The sequence below is a fragment of the Plecotus auritus genome, assembly GCF_963455305.1.
Source record: "Plecotus auritus genome assembly, chromosome: 8".
Classification (NCBI taxonomy): Eukaryota; Metazoa; Chordata; class Mammalia; order Chiroptera; family Vespertilionidae; genus Plecotus; species Plecotus auritus.
In genome coordinates, this window is record NC_137782.1 from 107,175,445 (window position 1) to 107,199,723 (window position 24,279).

The 24,279-nt window shown below is 51.0% G+C and overlaps 1 protein-coding gene across 9 annotated transcripts in view; it reads right to left on the reverse strand.

Annotated features, from left to right (window-relative positions):
* Positions 1–19,982, reverse strand: part of FHL2 (four and a half LIM domains 2) — a 77,285-nt gene extending 57,303 nt beyond the window's left edge. For 2 of the 9 annotated variants that reach the window (XM_080685310.1, XM_080685304.1), the window contains exons 1-2: positions 19,527–19,627; positions 417–672 (exon numbers count right to left, since the gene is read on the reverse strand). The gene's annotated coding sequence lies outside the window, so the exon portion shown is untranslated. Of the gene's footprint in view, positions 1–403; positions 673–19,526 lie in introns of all 9 variants that reach the window. The other 7 variants (XM_080685309.1, XM_080685305.1, XM_080685308.1 and 4 more) reach the window with 7 other exon arrangements.
* Positions 19,983–24,279: the final 4,297 nt, after the last annotated feature.

Below are 24,279 nucleotides of genomic sequence, written 5' to 3' on the forward strand. Positions count from 1 at the left end.
TTGCCATCACTGGTTAATCTTATTTAATAACTCATTAAGAAAGCTTCTCGTTGGTGACTTAATGACCAATAAAATGAAACCGTTCACGCTGCAGTCAGTTGTGGGTTAGGAAATGATGCTGGACTGTTTCAGATGAAAGCTATTTATAATGTGGACTCAGAAAAAGTCGGCTTCTTATTTGAGATCCTTTGTCTCTGATTCCAGACTCTTTTGTGGAAACCCATCCACTGCTCTGCTTGCCAGCCGTCCCCCTTTATTCGCTATTCCAAACCCACTGGAAGGAAGTGTGACTAAGGTCTCTGTACACCTTACTTTGAATGAACCATATTTGCTCCCTTGAAATTCCGGAAGCTCTCTTCCCCCCCACATTCTTTTCTTTTCTTGTTCAATTATAAGAGGTTACCTGAAGTTCTTACATGTGGCCTTTGACAATTCTTCTTGGCATCTCGGAATGGGAGCTTTTCATGCCTCACTCGTTTCTCAGAATGTTGCGGTTAAGCCACACCGAAATCCAGATAGTCATTGTGAAATAACGTCATGAGTCAATGCCGCAACTTTAAACTGCGAGCTCTTTCTCCCCTGCTACCAGTCTTCCTGTACTATTTCTGCTTTGATCAGGGTCGTTAACAGACAATCCACTGGTCTTCATAGGAAGAGTCAGGAGGCCAGTCCCTAGGAGTGAAGGGTTGAACTCAGGCCCAGGATAACCTATGCAGCAGCGTGCCACAGGTAACAAATACTTTTTATTAGAAATACATTTTTACTGATTTCAAAGAGGAAGAAAGAGGGAGAGAGAGAAACATCAATGATGAGAGAGAGTTATTGATCGGCTGCCTCCTGCATGACCCACACTGGGGCCGAGCCCACAACCTGGGCATGTGCCCTTGACCAGGAATTGAACTGTGACCTCCTGGTTCAACCACTGAGCCACACCGGTTGGGCAACAACAAATACCCTTAACCTCTGTGTGTCCCCACTATCTCACCTGTGATACAAAGGCTGTACCACCTCTCTTCTTCCCTTAAAGGGTTATTTCAAATTATTTAATTTTTCTCAAGTCATTTTGATGGCTAATCAATAACTGCACATTTTCTAGAATTCTCCTGTCTGATTCTTCACCATGATGGGGATTGGTGGGATAAGATCTGTATCAGATGTTGCTTTATGTTCTTTTTAAAAAAATTTAAATGCATTTTATTTTTAGACAACCTCCATGACATGTGTTTTCTTGAAAACAATGCTTGCTCCACATAAATCAAGGTCGAAATAAATGAAGAGCTCATGATGACATCAGTCCCTGTGTCCTTGTCCGGCGTGTGGTGGACAAGCAGCCAGATATGATGACAGGTGGTAGATCCCAGTGGCCTGGTTAGTTATCACTCTTCCATTTCTGAATCATCCTTAAAGCAAATTAGCGTGGTCACAGCATCCTCGCGTGGTCCAGAGGAGCCACTGTGCGGCTGGATGCCTTCTCACCAACCCAGACCTGGAGTGTCTGAAATGAGCAAGGAGGGTTGATTTGTCCTGCAGCCCGTCCTATAAAGCCGTACTGTTTCTGGTCTCTGTTCCTCATGGTTCCCTTTGATGGATTTCATGGAGCCTTGATGTCCTGAGGGCTTCTTTTGTGAAGGTGGTTTTCTGCATGACAGTTCATGGCAATGTCAACACCAGCGATCCTGCTTTCCCTGCCTTCACCCTCCGGGCTCCAGCGAAGCATTTCCGCCAATAAGCAGTCATCAGTGCCATCCTGTGTCCTACTGACCACTTCCCCCTTCTCCCCCCAACTTCGAGAGCCCTGACAGCTTTCTGCAACAGACAAGCTTCTTTCTACATAGTTGCGATGGTAATTGACTGTTGAAATACAAGGAAAAAGTTTTCTAATATATCTGACCTTCAGCATATACTGGTAGTACTATTTGCACACACACACACACACACACACACACACACACACCTTTTAAAATTCTGGGCCATCCTAGCTCCACAGATATTTTTGGAAACTCCTGCACGGAGATAGTGAGTAAGTTGCTCTGTCAGAGTCCCAGGTTAGTCATGTGTCACCCCCAGGGATGGCAGAGTCTCCAGGGACAAATGTCCTCGAATTCCTAAAAACATTCAGCTAGCCATTCTTCAATTTGAGAGGTCTTTCCCTTTTTCTTTCTCTGTGCTTTTGCCTTCATTCCAGCAGTTTGAAGTTCTGTTTCCATCTTGCAGATGGCCTCCGTAGCTGGCTTCCTGGTCTTGTCAGCCTTGGCAGACTCGGTCCTCTCTCCCTTCCTGTTGGTGTGGTGTGTCTGTTTCCCTGGCTCTCGATGGCTCCCTTGAGTCTCCGGGTCATATTAAAAGCAGATGAAGGACGTGCATGACAGGTTTTTTTTTTTCTAAGAATATGTTTGGAAAGTCATCAGGTCAGGAGAACAGGTCAGTGATCCTAAGCTAGGAGGCCTTTGAGCCCGTCTGGCTCATTCTCTTTGTTCCCATATGCTCCTCCTGCGGGGGGAGGGGAGGCAGTAAGGGGGAGATGTCTTTCCTCTCTGCTCTGCCTGGCAAACTCCTGTTTATTCTTTAGAACAGATAAAGGCATCCCCCAGGAAGCTGTGTGAGGAACCCACCCATAGGCTCCTTTTTTATCATTCCACACCAGCCGTGGGCAAACTACGGCCCGTGGGCCGGATCCGGCTGTTCTATCCAGTTCTCTTGCTCTCCCCTCCGCTCCTTTACTTTGAATTTATATTAGTTCACACAAACACTCCATCCATGCTTTTGTTCCGGCCCTTCGGTCCAGTTTAAGAACCCATTGTGGCCCTCGAGTCAAAAAGTTTGCCCACCCCTGGCCTAAACCAATATAGGGCAGCCATGCAAGGGCTCATGTGGGCCTCCTTGAGCCAAGAAACCTTGCCCATTTCCCATTGGGCAGTTCAGCTCTCTGGGCTTTGCCCTGAGATCCAGCTTGCAAACAACTTGAATTCAAGCAAAGCAGAAGAGCCTGTCCTTCCAGATGGCATCAGAGATAAGCTGAAACGGGCTGCAGGGCCAGCGTGGGGAAGTTCTTGGGATAGTGTTCCAAGAGTCTAGGTCTTGAGGTGGGGGCTGCTTCTCTAACCCGCTCCTGCTCCCCCATCCTGCCTGGGCCTTGTTCAATCACGAAGAATGCTGCTCACTGAGGGCCTTCCTTGATGTCTACATCGCCGTGCAAACTGAAGCCACAGTCTTCGGTTTTAGCAACTGAATGCAGTGTTTGTGTCTTTAAATAATGCTCAAGGCAGGTTTGATTTTCTATGAAATGCTTTAAAAAAGTCTATCTATACCAATGGGAACAAATAAAACTCCTGCCTCCCACAGAAACAGTCAAGGCTCTCCCCTCCATGGCTGCACGGGCCTGTGCTGGGGCCGTGTGGGGGGCTGGTCTACCTGCCCTGGCTTGGGAGAGGGCCCAGGTTCTTGAAGTTGCTTTTGATAAAAAGGCTGGAGAGAAGGGCCCAGACCAAAGCACATAGCTCCTGCCCCTCCACCCACCCCTGTTGGAGGTGAAATGTATAAGCGTCCCAGTGGTAGGCCGGGCAGCGAACTTGTTCTTCCCAGGGCTGCTGGCGTGCACGCTCACGGAGCTGACTGTGGCTTCCAGGCCTGGAATCCTAACTTTCACTCACCCACCAGCAGGCACGCTGGAACCTTCCCAACCTGCCCGCACGCCGCTCACAAGGAGAACCCTTCATGCCTCGGCGGTTTGCAGTGCAAGTTCGCTGTTTCGGACAGGTCTCTTGCTCCTGGGCCAGGTGCACACGGAGAGGACGGTGTCTGTGTGAGTGGAACTAGTCAGGCTGGCAGTCCATGGAGATGCACTTGATATCCCTGATTCTGGAATGAGGAGCGATCATCTGTCACCACTCTTCCATCACCACTTCTGATGGCTGATATGGTTGGTGTCATTGGCTTTTGCAAGATGAGATGGGTGGGTGTGGATTTAGACTCAGAGTCTTGGGAGGTTGATTTCTTCCCCTTTGTGTCCGAGATGCCAGGGGGAAAGGTGGTTTTAGAGGAACTTCCCGTCCAACCTGGCGTCAGGGGTGACAGAGAGGACCCAGGGGAGGCTGGGGAGCCCATGGCGGCCCCAGGAGCTCTGTGGTGGCTGGAAAGGCTGAGGGGCTGTGGCCCGGAGGGGAGAATGTCCCGCGTACAGGGCTGCGGGACACAGAAGGAGCCGCAGACCTCGCTGGTGATGCCCCAGGAACAAGCGGAGACTCTGTGGGAACCCGGGGAGCGAGGGAGAGAGGACATGGAGGAGGAAGGAGAAGGAAGCTTCCCTTAGGGAAACGTGCGAGGCGCAGTAGTTGGCTAGTTATTTATGCGGGCAAATGAGGCGCTGGATACTACTCACCCGGAAGTCAGACAGTTTTAGAGGAAAAAACTGAAGTTACCCCAAACCAGTGGTCAGCAAACTGCGGCTCGCGAGCCACATGCGGCTCTTTGGCCCCTTGAGTGTGGCTCTTCCACAAAATACCACAGCCTGGGCGAATCTATTTTGAAGAAGTGGCGTTAGAAGAAGTTGAAGTTTAAAAAATTTGGCTCTGAAAAGAAATTTCAATCGTTGTACTGTTGATATTTGGCTCTGTTGACTAATGAGTTTGCCGACCACTGCCCCAAACCCTCCCCATGACTGAGCCTCCCACTCACTCCGCTGTTTCAGGAGAGCCCTGATATTGGCCCCGCACACCAGGGAGGGGGACACCAGCTTGGTAGGGCAGCCCACGTTAATGGTAGATTTTAGGGTTTTGTTTAACAGAGTTGTTTCATTGCATTGTAATCGTGCTTAGGACTGACAAACGTGACCTTCTGGTCTGTTATGGAGAGTCCTGGGAGTGACATGTAGTCAAGAACGTGATATTGTTGTTTAAATGCCTATCAAGGACTTGGTCCCAGAAAGAGGGGCAGAAGTGACATGAAACCCACCCTGGGGCATCTCGGGAGGTCCCTGCCTGCCCTGGGGCCCAGAGCGGCCGCAGGCGGATGGAAAGGCATGCGCGTACCTGCTAACAGGCTCGGCCTGGTCGGCCTCCTCCAGGGCCTGTGCCAGGAGAGCAAGCCGACTCCTGCCCGCTTCCCACCGCCAGGGCCTGTGGCAGAGTCAGCCGAGACAGGGGCGTTCCAGAGGGCACGGAGTACCGGAAGCCTGCGGTGCTAAGGCTGGGTGGGCACTCTGAGGTTACCAGCCACGCCCTGACAGAGCTGGGCACAGAGGCTGTGATTTGGGGGGCGGGACCCCGCGGGAGCGCTCACACCTAGGGCAGGCGGCAGGGCCCTTAGAAGACCTGGGAAGTCTGAAACTTTTATTGGCAACTATTTCACTTTCTAGAAATGTCTCGTCTGCCTCTTTGTGATTCTGACAATACTGAGCATGTGACCTGGTGAGAAAAATAATTCCAGATAGGAATTATTTTCTCTTCTCATGCCTGGAGGTTCCAGGTGGGTCTCCTGGCAGATGGAGAGGAGCGGGTTAAGGTGAGGGTTAGTCTGCATGAGCCTACTTCGTCTGAGCTTCTGGGAATGTCAGGAAGCTGCCTGCGGCAGGTTTATGAGGGCAATGCCTGTTGAAGTCTATTCTGACTGCTAATCTCAGGAAATGTGTCATCTATGACACTGCTAGTTGTTGGCGGGGTCCAAACCCACACTCGGATTGCCTTGCTCAGACCAGAAGGACTTCTTGGCACAGGCACCAGAGGGAAGCGGTGTATGAGCTTGTGTTTCCATTGCGCTGACCACCGGAGGGTCCTCATAGGTGGAAAGAAATGCAGACCCGACTGTGAGGAGCAGTGCGATGAGCATTCTGTCAGAGAGAAGTTAACAGCGCTACAAGGCCACATACAGGTGGCGGCAGTGATGTCTATGAACATGTAGAAAAGTTATGTGATAAGAATATGCTTAGTTAATTTAGGAGGTAACACCGTGTCTATTAAACAAATGTCAGGTAAGATTTCAGGGGTCTAGTCTAAGATTTCAAGTTCCATTTCATCATGTACAAAATGTTCACCATTTTGGCCCTGAAACAAATCCTCGTGAAATTTAAGGGAGGGGAGCAGGAATATGAGCCAACATGAAAGAATTCCAAATGGGCCTCTGTGGGCACATGTGCACGGAACCATCATCACTTTTGGTAATTAAACTCATTCATTCTTATCTCAGTTAATAAAACTGATCTGAAAATTAAGGCAGACTAACGCCCACTATACTTTAAACTGTAGACAAAATTAAAGGACATTAACATAATTTCCCGGTATTATCTTTTTTTAAAAAATATATTTTATTGATTTTTTTTTTTTTTTTTTTTTTTTTTACAGAGAGGAAGGGAGAGGGAGAGAGAGTTAGAAACATCAATGAGAGAGAAACATCAATCAGCTGCGTCCTGCACACCCCCTACTTGGGATGTGCCCGCAACCAAGGTACATGCCCTTGACTGGAATCGAACCTGGGACCCTTGAGTCCGCAGGCCGACGCTCTATCCACTGAGCCAAACTGGTTAGGGCCCCAGTATTATCTTTGAGTTAAAGTTTTAAATGCAACTTTTAAAAATAAAAAAATGTAACTTTAGAAAGAGTAGTGTTAAAGATCAATGCTGTCATGCACATTTAGAGTAAACTCAAAGAAAACAAAGTATAATGTACAACATTTCTTTCTTATTATTTTCAAGCTCAACTCAGTAGCCCTTGTCTGTTATTCTTGTTTTATTTAGAATTCTGTTTCCCTATTCTCCAAAAATCCTAATCTTTAAATTTGTAAAAGATCCTGGAAATTAGGGCTATTTTGACAACAAAAGCTCATCTGATGTCCTTCTCATAGCAGTTGGATTGAGGAGGATGGGCAGGAAGAAACGATCGGGCAGAAACTTGCTACTTGCTAAGTGATTCATCCTCACAATGCCACAAGGATGAAGAAAACTCACCCCATCCCTCCCAGAGCTTGGAGTCAGTGTGGTCATGAGAGCGCAGAAAGACCCTGTAGAGTTCAGCTATGGAAAGTATATCCCACTCTGGGTGTATTTATATCCAAGAGAATTGAAAGCAGGGTCTCAGAGAAATACCTGCACTTGCATGTTCATAGCAGCATTATTCACAACTAGGGGCCCAGTGCACGAAGATTCGTGCATGGGGGATGGGTCCCTCAACCCAACCTGTACCCTCTCCAATCTGGGAGCCCTCAGGGGAGCCCTCTCCAATTCGGGAGTTTCTGTCTTTGCAATCATATGAGCGAATTGTCTGAGACCCCAACCCAGTTTGGTTTGTTGCTCACAGAATAATAGAGGCTTTTTTTTTTTTTTCTTTGCTTCATTGGTGGAGATTTCCTGGAAGTTTTAGGATATCTTCCCTTTAATTTTTCCTAAACACTCTGATTTTACTTATGTCTCTCACCTTTGCTTTCCCTCCATCCCCCACCGCAACAGTAACTTGCTCCAGGCTCACTTTGCTCTAGTGTCTAAGAGATCTGCCTGCCACCAGAACTACTACTCCCAGAATTCCTGGTGCTCCCCATGTTCTGGGTTTTCCCTTCCTGCTCTGTCTCTGTCCCATGGCCTCTTGCTCTGCCAAGTCCTCCAAGCCACCAGCTCTCCCTCTCTGCTCTCTGTCTGGTGACTTGGGGAGCCAAGTTCCCCAAGCCGCTCCACTCTCCACCGGCTCTCCTGCTCTGCTCTCCATCTGGCGCCTGTGTATGCAAATTAACCCACCATCTTTGTCAGGTTAATTTTCATACCCAGTCCTGATTGACTGGTGAGCGTAGCGGAACAGTCAATTTGTTTTTCTTTTATTATATAGGATAGACAAGAGGTGAAAGCACCCGTGCCCATCAATGGGTGAATGGACACATGTAGCTCTACACACAATGGAAAATTATTATTCAGCCTTAAAAGTAAGGAAATTCTGGCCCGACTGGTGTGGCTCAATGGTTGATTGTCGACCTATGAAGAAGGAGGTCACGGTTCAATTCCCAGTCAAGGCACATGCCCAGGTTGTGGGTTCAATCACCAGTGTGGATCGTGCAGGACTCAGCCTATCAATGATTCTCTCATCATTGATTTCTCAATCTCTCTCTCCCTCTCCCTTCCTCTTTGAAATCAATAAAAATACATTTTTTAAAAAGTAAGGAAATTCTGACACTTGCTACAAAATGGACGGACCTCAAGGACTAAGTAAAATAAGACAGTCACAAAAAGGCAAATACTGTATGCTTCCCCTTACATGAGGTACCCGGAGCAGTCGGATTCTGGAGAGAAAGTAGACCAGTGGTTGCCGGGGCTGGGGAGGAGGGCATGGGCATTAGTGTTCAGTGGGTACACATTTGCAAGATGAAATGCCTTGGAGATCTGCTGCCCAGTAGGGCTGGAAGTGGGAGGACAGGCTAGGGAAGGAGAGAAAGCTAAGCCAGGACCTGGTTCCAGGTCAAGTCCCAGCTTCAGCCCGTGGACATATTTAACACGACTGCAATGCATACTAAAAGATGGTTAAGATGGTAAAAAGACACGGAAAGTGTGTGCAGAAAGTGACAGCAGCACCAGGAGAGCACTCGCCCAGCTGGAGGGTCTTGGGGTTAATTTCATGTGCTCGGTGTTTGGTCAAGCATGATTTCGGGCATTTTTGCGAGGTGTTTCTGGGTGTGACTAGTACGTGAATCAGACTGAGTGAAGCAGATTGCCACCCTAATTGAGGGGGGGGGGGTCCGACTGATCAATTGCAGGCCTGACTAGATAAAAAACACTGACCCCACAGTGAAAACAAGTTCTTTCTGCCTGACCGCCTTGGAGCTGGGGTCGCTTTTGTCCTGCTTTTGGACTTGAAATGAAACACTGACTCTCCTGGGGGTCTAGCTTGCAGGCTCACCCTGCAGGTCGCGGGACTTCTCAGTCTCCATAACCAGGCAAGCCAATCCCATAATCACACACACACACACACACACACACACACACACACACACACACACCTCTGGTTCTGTCTCTGGAGCACCTAGGAAGGCTTTTCCTGGAGGAGATACCCCCTGGCCTAAGCCTTGACAGGAACGTAAGAGGTGACCAGCTGGACGGAGTGAATGGACACAGAGACTCCTGTGACATGTCAAGGCCTGTGTCAAGTCTTGCACACAGTTCACATGACCAGAGCCAGGCATGGTGCTGAGAGGAGGTGGGACCAGGCCACAGAGACCCTGATTGCCACACCAGGGCCCTGTATCCTATAGGCCAGCATCTCCCAGTCAGGTCTGCAGCTAGAGTGTAAGAGGTGCCTCACACATGACACACACAGCAAGCACTCAAGGTTAAGGTCAGACAGGGCTGGTAACTCCCAAGTTCAACAAGTTAACAGGTTTCTTTACTCCAGGGATTTTCAGAGCCCTGGTGAACCTGTGCACAGCACGCATCTCCAGAGGAGGAAGTTCTGTTCCCACGGGCTCCCTCCTCCTGCCTCATTCTGGTACCTATTAAGATGGGGAAGGAGACCGCTTGCCATGGAGGGCTGCTAGGAGAGTGGAAGTCATTGAAAGGGCTAAGTGGGAGACCTACGTGGCTAGTTCTTCGATTTGGTAGATGACTGACTCAAGTATAGAAATCTGTGAGGGGCTCACGTAGGAGCAGAGGGGATTCTGCCTGCTCTCTCCCTGCCTCAGTGCTGCCGCCCTGCCAATTGGAGCTGTGTCACTCCTCCTCCTGGGTTGCCCTTGCCCTGACTGACTGATGGGAAGGTGGAAGTCCAGCTCCCTTCCTTCGTCGGGTCAAACCCACAGGATCGGGGGCCGGCTGAGGCTGGGACTGGGCCTGAAGCCACATTCTTGCTGAGCTTCCTCCCTTCCCTGTCCTGTTCCCACTGCCTCCGGGGGCACTTCCTCCTGGAAACCCAACCTAAGGCAGGAGGCTGCTGTGTCCTTTGAAGGCAGGCAGGCTGTGAATGGGCGGGAGTACCCGGATCAAAGAGAGAGCTTCAGAGTCAAGGGTTTTAAAGATGTAAAATCAGTGGAAATTATGATAGATGATCGGATCCTGAGGGCAAGTCCAGGGCAATTTCTGTGGCGTGGATAAGTGACAGGTACCAGCACCAGGAAATAGAAAAAGCAGGTTTGTGGTGGAGGACGAGTTTCCTTTTGACCTACTGAAACTGGAGTGCTTTGGGGACGGTCATCGAAATAGAAAAATTTCTTAACTTGTATGAACCACAGGAGGACGGTTCGAGCTGGTGATATGGCTCTAAGGGTTTACCAGCCTACTGGCAGTTTAAAACAACAACCATCAATAGAGTAAGTCACCCAAGAGGGGATGTGGCTTGTGAGGATTGGGTCAAAGGTCAAGTTCCAGAAGCCTTTAGAGTCTAAGGGGCAGGCAGAGGAGGCGGCATCCACATGGATGAGGGACAGGGGAAGCAGGAGGGAGGGGAGACACCATGACTAAAATACTTCAAGGCACAGTGGCCAATAGTGCTGAGCAAGGCCAGTGTAGCTTTTCAAATGACTGCAAACTGTAGCTCAGCTTTCAAGCATTTGGAAGTCACTTGAAGATTCCAAAAGCGTATTTCATAAACAACCCTCTACAAATGTAATAGTCCAAGTACTTGCTTGGACACAGATGAGACCCCATGTTTATTTTGTACCTGGCCGGTTGGTTAAAAAGTGCCTGCTTCCTCTCCAGCTTGCTGGCCACCCTCCTCCTCATCCCCTGGGGGTCTGTGCACAGGGGATGGGTACTTTGATACTCTTTGTTCTGCCCTCTGCACCCGTCACGCAGCGCTGGGCTCTTAGAAATATAGGTTCTACACTCCCATGAGGCAGAGGGAAGAGAAAAGTACCCCAACCATCTGAGCCGCAATGCCTGTCTCTCTCATCCCTCACCATCATACCCCCCAAAAAAACGTCAGGATGCATTTTTGATATAGAAAAGCAATTGCTTCTAAGTTACTTTAACCAAGAGTCAGAGTTCCATACTTCAAGTCAAAAGTAACCAGGGCAGCACGCAGAACTCCTGGGAAAGGATGGCAATCTCTGTGCAGCTGGCTTTATCTCTCCTCCCAGACCTCCTGCCCAGGTGGCTCCCCTCTGCTCAGCCCCAGCGTCCCCTCTGCTCCCTTCCCCTAGCCAGCGGTCATAAAAGGCAGCCTTGGATGTGGGGGTAACCAGCTAACTACCCCTCAGCCTGTCTGTAAGTGACAGGTACAGGCTGCTGCAGAGACCCTGATACAATGAGGAGGGGCCAGGCCCCCACTGGGATGTTTTACCTACTTGGTGGCCCAGAAGGGAGGTAAACTAAAAGGCACCCTCTGCGCTTAGGCACAGACAGAGCCACAGACAGAGCAGGCGCAGATGTGTGGAGGCTCAGAGTTCCTGATAATTAGCCAGGATGCTTTTAGGCTTCTTAGAGCTCTGCTCCCTGGACCCTCTCACACTTTGTGAATGCACAGGTTTTTGTTGTTTTGTTTTGTTTTGTTTCCTTTTCCCCACAAAGACTCATCCTATCTAATAAAGAGGGGATATGCAAATTGACCATCACACTGTCAGAAAGATGGCGGTGCACATAGCCACAAGATAGCGGCACCCAGTCCCCTCAGCCACATCGGAGTTCCACAGTCCTTTCAGCCCAGCCAGGCACAGGCACATGGTGTGGCCGGACCCGCCCTCAGCCCCCCAGCCGCCCTGGGCCAGCCTGAGGTGTGGGCAAGCCTTGGATGGTGGCTGCACAGCTGCCCAGGGCCACCTGAGGCTCAGGTAACCAGGGCTGGCTGAGGCTTGCGCTGCTGGCAGTGGCAGCAGCAGAGGTGTGATGGGGTGTAGCCTTCCCCTGATTGCCGGGTTGCCTCCCGCCCCTGAGGGCTCCCGGTCTGTGAGAGGGGGCAGGCCGGGCTGAGGGACCGCCCCTACAGTGCATGAGTTTTCATGCACTGGCCTCTAGTGTTTATAGAACTGATCAAGCATGAAAACATTTCATTGGCTGCAGCCTAAAGGATCAAACTAGGTCATCTGCAAAGAGACCAGGTGTCCCAGGTGCTGGGAGTGAGTGAGCTGCCCTGGCCTTCGAGGACCCGGCAGCAGGAAAAGGGACCTGCAAAGCGGTTCTTGCAGCGGATCTCCAGCTCTGACAATAGCCCACATGGGAAAGGGCTTAATTATTGTTGTTGTTAATCCTCACTTGAGTGTATTTCCATTGATTTTTAGAAAGAGTGGAAGGCAAGGGGAGAGAAAAACATTAATGTGCCTGAGGTCAAACCTGTAACTCAGGTACATACCCTTGACAGGGACTCGAACCCAAGACCCTTTGGTCCAGCATCCTCGGGCCGACACTCTAACCCAGGGGTGGGCAAACTTTTTGACTCGAGGGCCACAATGGGTTCTTAAACTGGACCAGAGGGCAGGAACAAAAGCATGGATGGAGTGTTTGTGTGAACTAATATAAATTCAAAGTAAAGGAGCGGAGGGGAGAGCAAGAGAACCCTCCGCTCTTTCGGCTCCGCGGGCCGGATAGAACAGCCGAACGGGTCCGAACAGGCCGGATCCGGCCCTCGGGCCGTAGTTTGCCCACGGCTGCTCTAACCACTGGGCAAGACCAGCCAGGGCGGGAAGGGCGTTTTTACATGCAGCCCCACTCAGTGCCGAAACTGTCATGAAAGAATTCCTATCCTTACTATGTGAGACATATTCTGTTCTCTTTTATTCTATTTTTTTATTCTAGCTTATTTCATTTTATTGTTAAAACATATGTGGGTCTTGCCCTGTCCACTGTGGCTCAGTTGGTTGGAGCGTCGTCCTGTACAGCGAAAGGTCACAGGTTTGATTCCTGGTCAGAGCACATACCAGCTTTTGGGTTCGATCCCCAGTTGGGGTGCATACGGGAGGCAACCCATTGCTCACATGGATGTTTCTCTCTCTCTTCTCTCCCTCCCTCTCTCGCTAAAATCAACGGAAACATATCCTCTGGTGAGGATTAATTTTTTTTTTTTTTTTAGTGTGGGTCTCAATCCACTGAGTGGCTTTCCCGGCTCTCGCAGAGCAGTGGCATTGGCCCCTCCCTGGAAAAGCTTGCACTCAGGCAGACTCGGCCCGAGGAAAGTGTCATGTGAACGCACGGTCCCCGTGAGCACCTGGAGCTCCGCAGAGAGCAAAGGCTGGCGGTTTAGGAAAATGTCACAAAAGAAGATCGAGCTACAGGCGAGGCCACGGAACTCTCTGATGGTCACAGTCTCCTGAAGAAAGAAACATGTTTGGTTTAACTCAGTGGCCAGTGTAAGGGGCACATTCTCGATGCCGCTCACAAGAATCTGTGCTCCAGGCCCCCCCTTTCCTTGTGAAAGGAGTAAAAGTGTCTGAAGCTGTAGCAAGCTTATGGGGGTTGAACAGTCCCGCTAAAAGTTCGTTTCCCGCCAGGGCAGTTCCACTGGGGACCTTGCTGCCTGTGGCAGAGGAGGCTCGGCCTGGGCCGGAGACAGGGCCCTGGGACCTGCCCCCTCCCACCTGCTGGCCCGCACACTTACTAAAAGTATTCGCTTTCTCTCTCAAAGTGCGCCCATTTGGACCATAAACCCCACAGTCAGCCTAAATATGGATAATTGAGGACAGTATGTCTGTGGCACACAATCTGTGTAATAATAATAGTTATTATTATTATTGCTTTCCCACAAAAGCATACAGGCCACCGGCTTACCCGCCGATTTCTAACACTGTGAGGTAGACATGCGGGAAAGGTTGGAATACTGCCACGGGATTCCTGCCCCTGAGACTCACGGTCACACTGCGTTCCTGCCGCCCAGGCGCCGGCTTATGCCTTCCCCTTCCCGGCCACCTGGAGGGACCTGTCCTTCCACATGCTCTGGTGACTCTGGAGCCATCCCCAAGCGAGGGGAGCGTACATGTGTGTATTTAGGGGCAGCCGGGTGCCACTCAAGACAGGGCTGGAGGGGCCTTGCTGAGCCGGGGACTGCAGTCCATTCCCACTTCTGGTCTCCCCCTCCACTGGCTCGGACCTGCCCCTGAGAGCTGGACTGGTCAGAGCCTGCCCAGCCCCACTCCCTGCTGGACCCCACCTCCCAGGGTGGACACGTGGCCTCAGTGCCCCTGCCCTCACTCCCAATGCCTCCGGCTGCCTGCTGCTGGCTGGCACCTCCCGGCCTCGCATCCCGGCCACCTTGCGGGGGGCCCCGGGCGCAGGCTGGAGCGCCTGAGCCAGGACCCTGTCCTGTCCTGGTGCCTCTCTGGTGTTAACCAGCTCTTCCTCGCCTGCCGTGTTCCCTGGGTATCCTGGTGCCAGGACTACCTGGGGCTGCGACACTGCGCCCTCCGCCGGCACCTCCCCACCATGAGCAGCGTGGCCGCAAGCGCTTGCATTTCCGCTCTGCCGCCTACTTGTATGGAATGCCTGGTTCCTAGAAAGCCCACACTATGTGCAAGGAGAAAGGAGCCCGGATATCTTAGAACTTAGCTCCGTAGGACAGGGTGACTTCGGGTTTCCGTGATCTGGCGTCCTGCGCACGGCAGGGCACAGGGGGACGAGTCGTCCTGCTTAGTGTTGTGTGAACCCTGCCTTCATTACAACTGGGGGAAGGGCTACTGGATGCCAAAGGCTGCGCTGCAGACCAGGTACACGTGGGCAGACCACTGCCTCAGGTCCGGAGGGAACAATGGCTCCCCAGCAGCCGCAGCCGCACCACAGGGGAGAGGGCACTTTGCAGATGTGATTAAACGGAGGGTCTTGAGTCAGGGAAGAGGGCCCTGGATGCGCGGGTGGGCCCCATTAATCACATGGCGGAACTGGGAAAGAGGGGGCAGGAGGGTCAGAGTCGGGCAGGGACTTGAAGGTGGAGGGAAGGACCGGGAACCAAGGACTGCGGGGGCGCCCAGAATCTGGAAAAGTCGCAACGGAATCTTCCCTGGGCCTCCGTGGAGCAGCCAGCCACGCGCTTTGGCCCGGACACCCAGCTCAGACTCTGCCCTCCGGGACTGCACATGGATTGTGTGGCTTTCGGGCAACAGCTCGGGTGATTTGTTACAGCAGCTATGGGAACCGATTTGGCCACCGTGCCTCCTCAGGTGAGGTGCTTCTCTGGTTTGTACTGTGCTGCCTCCTCTGCAGCCCGGGAGCAGCAATAGCACCTGCATCACGGGGCTGTGCACAGTCAGGCAGACGCCCTCTCCACACATGATGCTCGCAGTGTGCGTGGCTCCCAGTGGGGGCCCTCACTATTGTTACTGCCTTGGGGTTGGGGGGTGCATAGAGCCCTCACCAGTTCCTTAGGAGTACTTGTGGTCGCCCTCACTTGAAAGATGAGGTCCTGGGGGGCCGGGGCACACTGCACGGCTGAGCTACCTGCCCCAAGCCCCACGCCCCCCTAAACAGTGTGCAGTGCAGCCAAGGCCTCTGAAACGAGGTTTAAGTTGGGGGTGGGAGGGTCAGACGCAGAGCCTGCTGGGACTACTTTGATGTATGAATTACAGTGAAAAAGTTTTAAAGAATTTGCGCCTCCTCCCCAGTCCCCCTGACAAATACTTACTTAGAACCTAGTCTGTGCCCTGCACGGTTGTGGGTCCTGGGGATGCTTGGTGAACAGGAGAGGGGCTCTGCTTTAACCGGGCTCATGTGCTATTGAAGGCGCGACAAACATCGACACCGATGTAGTTGTGAGTGTGTATACGTGTGAGACGAGGGTAGGGAGCTAGGCCGTGGAATTTTGGCTGGGATGTTCAGGGGTAGCTCTCAGATGTGAGTGAATGAGGAGGGAGGAAGGTGTGTGATTTCCTTGGGAGAGTGCCTGATGCTACCAGCAAGTGCCAAGGCCAGGGCAGGCAGTGCTGGGCGCAGCTGGGGAAGGGCTGTGTGCCTGGAGCATGCTGGATGGAGTGGGAGCGCTGGGAGATGAGCTCAGATTCCCAGGCCTCAGTGCTGAGAGGGGAGCAGTGGGTCAAGCAGGGCCCTGCTCGTCCTAAGCATAAAGATTGCATTTTGATTTGAGAGTTCTGAGCAGGTGAGAGGCATGATCTGATTTGCTCAGAATATGACAACAGATTTTAAAAGAGACTTGTGGTTCAGTGGAGCTCACGTTGGCCTGGAGCTGCCCAGTGCCCCTGCCCGAGGCTGGGGAAGTTTGTTGCCGCTTCCCAGGACGCAGTGAAGTGCCAGCCACAAAGATAGAAACCGCTCAGGGCGGGGCGCCAGGATCCTGCAGAGCGAATCCGCAGCCAGACAGCGGTCGGGTGGGCGGGCACTGCCTGATCCCCCACCAGTCCTACCAGATTTCATTATGTAAATGATCTGAACTTGTCACTGCCAATGCTGAGATGACCCCACTCTGCCTCCTGGCTGCCCTCCCAGTTTCCCATCTGGGTGGGTGGCATGGAAATGTGGTGTGAGCATGCCTGCCCTCACCTGGCTGGCTGCCCAGCTGGTGAATTGACTGCCAACAGACTTGCACCTGTTACAGGATGCCATGTTTACCTTTGCAGGAGGAGAGGGAGGTGCCGACAAGAGTCTGTCTCTTGCGCATTCTAAATCTCCTCCCATCTTTTATGATGCTAATCCCCATGTCATCAAATAGTCAGCTCCGCTGTCCCTTCAAACACCCCGCCCCTTCCATGCGAATCAGGCAGGTCCTGGGTAGCCCAAGAAGGCTCACTTTTTAACATCCAAAATGAAATTCTTGCCCTTTCCCTTTAAAATCTAATTATACAGCTTTCTTAGTAAAACACATGGAGCATGTTTTATGTGTTGTTGCCTTGATATGGTTTTATTTTGGTTTAACTTTTTGGGGTCATTTTTTAAACTGTATAAGTCGTCGTCTATTAAAATGAATTTTTATTTCTCTTCTCTCTATATAAATTTATCTTTTAAATTCAAACAAAGCTCCAAATTGTAAAATTGTCCTCAATGTTCAAATGGATTTTATTTTTATAAGCTTACACTTAAAAATTAATGGTATTTATGAAATACATCTGTTAAGTACCAAATTGCTCAGAACTTGTTAGTTTCTTTCTATTTTTCATCCTTATTTTAGTATATTGGAGACTAAGTGATGAAAGACTGGAAAATCAATGACAATGAAGAAAATCTGTAAGGAAGTTTTGGGGGAGCATCCAGGTCAGGTACAAGATGGTTGAGCTTTTCACTATTCAGTAGGTAGCGTTCATAGTGTAGAAATTAGCAGGTCATACTTCAAAGCAAGATACAGTCTGATAAAAATTACTTTTCTAAATCTTGGTTTATGCTTTATACTTTCAATTTACCTGACTGTTATGAATATTTTAATATTCTGCTAAATCAGTGGTTCTCAACCTTTCTAATGCCGCGACCCTTTAATACAGTTCCTCATGTTGTGGTGACCCCCAACCATAAAATTGTATCGCCTAAGACCATCAGAAAACACAGATATTTACATTAGGATTCATAACAGTAGCAAAATTACAGTTATGAAATAGTTAAGAAAATAATTTTATGGTTGGGGGTCACCACAACATGAGGAACTGTATCAAAGGGTCGCGGCATTAGAAAGGTTGAGAACCACTGTGCTAAATGAAAGAAGTCATAATGTCATATAGAGATAATCAAATTTCAATTAATTCAAATTTAAATATAAAAATACATTGACAACAAATTGGACAAAAAGTAGATAACCTGGTCATATGTCTGTATTCATATATACCTATTAATTATAATTTATATTTTCACCCATAATTTGTTATTTTGGGGTTCACCTTAATATATATCATAGTGGGACTTTCCCCCCCTCTCTTTTAAAGCTATTATTAAGTTAATGATTAGTCTTAGAGAATAGTTAAGATAAACAATAAAATGCTGAGTATTTCCTTATCTTTGCAGGTCTGTATTTTCTATGGTAAACATAAGTTTGTATAATAAGAAAAAAACAAAAGAAAATATGAACACTATGAATATACTTTCACCTATATTCTTGGTGGTGTTGAGAACAAGACAACAGGCCCCAAATGGAATTGCTTACGCTAAGCCCCAATGTCATCAAACTATAATTAACTTAATTAGAGTTTCAGGCTCTCCCAGAAATGGACTCTTAAACTGGTCCATCAGGAGTCCCCTGACCAGCACCAGGGAGGACATCTGCCTGGTGGACTCCCTGCCATCTCTGAAGGAAAGTCATAATTAACCCACTTTTTGCCAGTATGACTTCCTCTCCTCTCCCTTCCACCTAAGTCTTTCCTCTTGCACAGCTCCTCGGAGTTCCTTTCTGTCCACTAGATGGGATGCTGACTGACTCGTGAATCACGGCATAAAGCCAATAAGATTTTAAAAATTTACTCTGTTGATTTTTATTTTCTAACAGTGGGTAGAGGACAATTTAAACTTAGAGTTTCTTGGCTATTTATTTTAAATATGAAATATTTTAGAAACCAGTAGTTTCTAAACTGTGTAGGTCCCTGTGTTAAGAGTTGTGGGACTGTAGAGAGAGGTACAGCATGGCCTGGCCTCCAAGATCTGAAACCAATGGGGAGATGTGGAAGCAGTGACCAGGATGATGAAGTCTAAAAGTGAAACATGTGCTTGAAGACAGGCCAGGATGGGTGAGCAGCCAGGAATGCATTATGGGAAAGTCCTACACTAAAATATTTTCTTAATATTAGAAAAAGCCTCCAAAATGTAATCATTTGGGCTGAGTAAGTCGCTAGTCCATTAAACACTTTTGTCAAATGGGATGGATCTCAAGATGTGATTGACTTGATTACAGCACATCTCGTTATAAACCTGTCAGTAAGACACAATGAAGGAGCATCCTCAAGAAACGAGCGAGCAGGCCGAGCAGAGCAAATGCCTGCCAGGCCTGCTTTCAGACTGGGCCTCACGAGCCCCTGCAGGGAGTCTCCGGCAGGTGTTTCAGGTGGTGACGCCCAGCACCGTGCACGTCCATTCTCTCCATATCGGCATTACTCGCGCCGGTGCAAGCATTACTGAGCACTGCATTTCCCTTACGTTCTGCTCTAGACATTAGTAAAACATGAATGCATTTCCCTTTGACAGCACCCACAGCTATCTGAACTTTCGAACTATCAGCCGGAACAAGTCATCTTGCATAAACATTCTTCCCCAGCATAATCGGTCTCAGCAGTAATCTGCCTTTCACCCCAGGCTCCCTGGAAGTCCTGCCAGGGAGGAAAAGTTCAAGACTCTGTGTTTTCTCCCATCCAATGTTTATTTTTAGGTTTTTCTTTTTCTGTCCTCATTGAGGAAAAGCTCTGTGGTACTCAGAACTCAGTGTGAATTCTGATTCCAGCTCAGAGAGGGTGAGCTGACCCAGGGCTCTCCCACATTCCTCCTATTCCCCAGGGCCTGGGGCAGCTGGGCGGGGCACAAGCTCTGCTCTCTCCCTGCAGATCCAGGAGCAGGACTGTGTTGCGGGCAGCAACCGCAGGGCCACTTGGGTCTCCGTGGCTCTGCAAGTGCACAGTGCCAGAGAGCTCCCTCCCAGGGCACGAAGCCTGTACAGCCGGGTCCGAGGCCACAGGGCAGGAAGGATGGCAAAGGAGAGGGAAGGGGAAGAGGAAGCTGAGACCCTTACCTGCCTGTCTTCTGCTCCCCAGCCGGACCAGGGGGACGGCAGCAGCTCGGGGCCAACCACTCTCTTAGACTGCCCCAACCACGAATGCAGCGACCGCCAGCGGCTCGCTCCTGCCACCAGGGCTATAAATAAGGCACATCCAGAGCGCAGGAGATAAGAACTCAGCCCCTCGCTCCCGCCTGCCTTGTAAGGTATCCAGATGGGAAGGGGCTGCCAGCTCCCCTTGGCCTGCCTGCCTCAAGGACATCCCAGCCTCGCACAGGTCCCAACCAAGGGGACAGTCCAGCGCCAGGGAGGGCCCTCACATTGTCAGACAAGCGCACAGCTCCTCGGCTTAGATGGCTGGCCGTGAGGCCCAGAAGCGGGAGGACACTAGCCCAAGCCACATAGCACCTCTGGGAGGTGGTGTGGACTTTCAGCGCTGCCTCCAGGAAAGAGCTCGCTGACCCTCTCCCCAGCTTCAGAGGCATTTGACTGGATGAAAAAGAATCTGGGGAAGACCAAGGGATCGGTTTGATAAACAAGGGGCAACGGGAAGTTAGGACTGGAATGCATTTTCTCCTGCCCGCTCTCTCCCATCCTCTCTGCTCATGAGTGCTTGTGAGGGCGTCCTGAGCCACACGCCTTTTTTTCTCTATAGAATTTAAACAGAAATCTTACCAGAGCCCTTTGAACCACATGTTGGAGAGAAAAGGCTAACTTGGGGGAGCAACAGTTCCTGATCACCCTTACATTTCTTATTTTTGTGGCTGGAGGAGGGTGAGAGGACGCCCTGCCAGGCTCTCTGGAGGACTGCTTGGCAACGTTGTCTGCCATAACACAGCAGTCCCAGGGCCAGGGACTTATCCTAAGGAAAAATGGTGGATGTGGCAGAGATACAGCTAAAGGAACCTTCCTTGCAACTTTTTAAATAATTGGGTGAAGTGGGAACAATCTAAATGGCTGACAACAGGGACTGGTAAGTATAGCCATTAGTAAACACTGTAACCTTTAGAAACATCCTAGAAGAATATTTAATAACATAGAGACAACATTGTAACATATTGGTAATAAAAAAGCAGGTCACTTCAGGGGAAAATGGTGTATGTATTATATTACTGCACACAATTACCCCATAAATATACTTTGAAAGGACATGTGCGAGTGTGCAAATGTGGTTATGGCTGATGATAGAATTTTGTCTGGTTTTATTTTCTTCTTTGGCTATATGTAATCTCTAAATTATTTACAATGATCTTTGATTTCTTTTATAATAAGAACAGTAATTTCATTTAAAAACCTAAGTTTCTCAGAATCAGAAGAGAGCTTTCTGTGTTTCTGTATTAATGAGCCCAAATTTACTTTAGGGTTTCAGGGTTTTTTGAGTCTCCCCAGCCTTTGAAAAGACCTATGTAGGATCAGCAGCTCCTTTCATGCCAATACCAACAATACAATGTAGTAGCATCAATAGAATCCTCATGTGCTCGTCAAGGTCAAGGTCAAGGTCAGCCAAGGAGAGAGCATGGAAAAAGAAGGAAAAGAAAAAAAAAGATAAAGAAAAAAGGGAGGAGGAAGGAAATAAGAAATATAATAGGGGTGATAGAATATAGCCAGCGCCCAGGTCACCTTTGTCTGACCTAACAGCCCTGTGCATGCTGTGACTAGGTTGTAATGGAGGCACTGGTCTAAAGGAATGCATGTTCTGAAGATGCCTTCCCTTAGCATGTAGCTGACCTAAATGCCGGCCTCCAGGCCTGGCAAGGACAGAGAACACACTGCACAAGGGGGTGGGGGGGGTGTGGTGTGGAAGGAGGGACTCCTCCCCTGGGCCCAGGCTGCCTCTCTCTGCCTGTAGAAGCCAGAGTGCCTGGCCTCCTTATGAGCAGGATCTGGCCCAAGGGGGAGGTGGGGGCAGTTTCAAACGTTCGGGTTGAGCCATTGTTACAGGAGGGGGCACTCTCAAACAGACGCAGTGACCCAGGGGCAGAGCCTGGAGGCTGAGGCTGAGCAACTTTCTGGAGTGTTCTTTGGAACTTTCAGAAACAAAGCCCTTGTTGGCCGGTCCCCTCATGCCTGCTGTCACCGCCTACCTCGGATTTCAGCCCTCTTACTCATGGGCATGTGCCCTGCAGGAGTCTCAGAAGAAGCTGGGACTGCAGCCTGGATCGGCCCGTGCTGGGGTGGGTTTCCCTGAACAGGGCAGATTAGTACCCACAGGGCTGCATGGGGCTCTACCTGGAGGACGCTGGGCCCGGCAAGGAACTGGGGTGCACACATCTTGGGCAGCCTCTGTGAGGGCTGGGGTAAGGTCGTACTCGCCTGTGCGGCTCATTCTCAAACTCCAGGAACAGCTCGCACACTGAGTGTGTGTGTGTGGGGGGGGGGGCGGGGGTGGTTTACATGGGGGGCTGTGCCTGCTGACCTGACCTCCACTGCATCTGCTGGGCTGGGCCGGATTCTGGGATCAGCTGCGTGGGAGGCTCGTGTGCATGTGGCGCTGGCCTCGCTCCCGCGCTGCCCCAGATGAAATGCTGACACCAAAACTGAAGGACGTGTTGGTCTGGAACAAACACCTTGATTCTGTTCCACAAACATGTTTTGAGCCCCACAAGGAACCAGAAACTGTGGGCTCGGGACAGGAGCCATGGAGCTCCCAGCGGGTCCCTGGGCTCCAGGAGTTCGCCCCTGGCCACCAGCCTGGCTCGGGCACCACCTGCCAGCACCCCAGCTCCCAAGCGCTCGCAGGCACTGGTCCAAGGGCCAGGAAGTCTCCTTGTTCATCAGCACTATGAATTCTTTCCCCCACAAATATTCATTAAATGTCTTCCATGGGCCAAGCACTGTGGCCGGCTCCTGGCTCCTGAGCCCAAGCAAACAGAAGGGAGATCCGTCAGGAGCGCACAGCCTGCCTGTCGTGTGCTATAGTCACATCATGTGAGCCTGAGCCTCTCGCCTTGGACCTGGCACCCCTTTCTCTCCTGGTCACTGTAGGTGCCATTTTACAGCCTGGCTACCTCGGTCACCTTTTGTGTGATCACTGTCATCATTGCTCTTGCTGTGGGGTGGGCAGCCTTCACCCTCCTGTGGACCTGGCCATGCGCTCTGGAGGTGTTTGCCGTGGGATGGGGTGTCGCCCCAGCCCCCGAGCGCAGCACTGGGCACTCTGAGCCTGGCTCAGGGAGTGTATGCCCTCACCTGTTACCAGGGCCAGCAGGGCCCGCAGCCCTCGGCTCCCGGGACTACCTTTCCTCCTCGCCCCCCTGAGGTGGGAAGGCACACGGGTGAAGGCCCCTGGCCCCAGGGCCAGGAGCTAGTCTCTGCCACCTGCACACATCTCCCTTGTTGGACCTGTAGATCCCACGCAGACACAGGCGAGCGGCCAGCGAGTCAGAGGACAAGCAGACAGAGAGACGAGGCACGGAGCAGCGAGGACGAAGGACTGCCTGCTCTCTGCTGGGAGGGAATCCTCCTGCAGAAGTGCGGTGCCAGGGGTGCCCAGGGCACGGGTTTGTGAAGCGAGCCGCCCACCCCGTGTCTATCCACCGACGCCTGTGGGACAAGCCGCGCTGGCTCCAGGTCCTTGTTTCCATTGAGTGCCTTTCGTGGTCCACTCCACTTACTGAAAGCTCTGCGTAAACATTCCTTCCGCACTTCCCAGAATAACAAGCGGCAGGAACGGTTGCATAAATGTCCAATTGTGGAAATACGGCTGTGAGCCACTCTGGAAAGTTTCAACCTGAAAAATCGCGCCACCATCTGCTGGCGGACAGAGTCCAGGCTTCTCCTCTGTTTGAGCGTGGCTTGTGCTGAGCTAGGTGGTTAGCTTTCCTTCTCAAGATCCCCGGGACCCAACACCTGTCTTTGCTGCAGGTCACAGGCCCAAGATACGCAAAGCGCGCCCGCAGCACTCGGCACGCAGCCGTCCTGGCGCCAGATGCCGCGCACTCTGGTCTCTCTCCCGTAAATGCCCAGCAACCCTGCTGGTACCATCTTCACATCACCAGTTCTATCACTGACAACAGCTGGGGGACTCTCCGCCTGGAGTTATTTGTACCCAAGTTAGGATCAAACATGTCCAATCACAGGGATGAAACTTGAACCGGTGACATTGTCAAACCTCAATTAGAAGCTGAGGGCGAATTTGGAGGGGCTGGGCATTCCTAGTCCCTGTGTTTGTATGTGAAATGCTCCCAGTTAATGAATGGGCTGGACTCAGGTGGGCAAGCCTGTAACCCTAGAACCCCTTACAGGTTGCGTGTGGTCGGACCAGGGGAAGCCTGACCTCCTCGGAGAAGCAATGCTAGGCCTCCTGGAGTGACGGCCCCAGGGACCTCCTCCCCGCTCCCCTTCCTACTCCCCCTCCCCCCATACACCCCCTCCTCCCGTCCCTGCCCAGGTGGCTGATGTAAATGAGCATGAGAGGGCTCCTTTGTTCGCTGGCGTTTTGGTTGGTTTAGCCAGTGCAAGGAAACTGCAGGTCAGATGAGCCAAGGGTGAGGTCAGGGCCACAGGGGCCGGGGTCCTCGGGGTCCTCGGGGTCCTCGGGGTCCTCGGGCAGGAAGGCTGCAGGTGGGCTGGGCCTCTCCCAGCTCGGGAACAGTTCCTTGTCCTTGACCGGAAGGGCTAGGCATGCCGTGCCTTTCCGCAGCTGCCGCATCCCGGGTCCTGCACTGGCCCTTGCTGATCCCTAACTGCTGCCCACACCTTTGTAAATAGCTCCTTTGCCAAACCTGAGCTCCACTGACCTAGGTTGGGTGTGGCATCTTTCTGCCAG